The following is a 722-nucleotide window of genomic DNA, read 5'->3' as shown; positions in this document are numbered from 1 at the left end:
TATATATATATATATATATATATATATATATACATATATAAATGGAAGATTACGCCCTGTGTGCGCTTCTGACGCGCACTAGAAATGCTATCTAGGTAGGAAGCACACAAGGTTTTGAGACAGTGGCATGTTCTTACAGCTGACAGACACGTTTATTGAAGCGCTTCGGGATGTGCAACACCGTCTCGCTTCTACCGAAGCACCTGAGGCAGTGGTGCGTGCGCTCAGGTGATGCAACAGCCTCCGGAACCCACGCGACACACACGGGGCATGCGATCGTATTCATGCGTCTTCGGGAGCAGCAGATGAATGGAGACCGAGCCTCGGTGCGCGTCTGATGGATTCGAGGGAAACGCGTCTGAAGAGCGTTCCTGAACGCGTTCCCACAGATCAGCGCGAGGAGCGCGTGCAAGCAGAGCTGCTGAAGAACGGGAATGGGTTGGTCTCGTGGATTTGAGTGTTCTGGAGGAATATCTCTGTCTGAAGAGTCTGTGTTGGTTTGCGCACGTTTGAACGCACTGGAGCGCAATCGTATCGGACAATCCGTTCACTGAGAGACTCGTGCAGGATCATCTCGACACATCAAACTTTAATGACACAAATAAAGGTGAGTTCAGAAAATGATCGCTCAAACTTTTTCATTCATCTGATCACAGTGCATCAATGGATAAACCATTATATGAGGCGTCGTGGCGCACAGAACCAGTCCACACACACACACA

Source organism: Sinocyclocheilus rhinocerous, unplaced genomic scaffold, assembly GCF_001515625.1.
Source record: "Sinocyclocheilus rhinocerous isolate Xijiao unplaced genomic scaffold, SAMN03320098_v1.1 scaffold1615, whole genome shotgun sequence".
Lineage (NCBI taxonomy): Eukaryota > Metazoa > Chordata > Actinopteri > Cypriniformes > Cyprinidae > Sinocyclocheilus > Sinocyclocheilus rhinocerous.
This window is presented reverse-complemented; position numbering follows the sequence as displayed.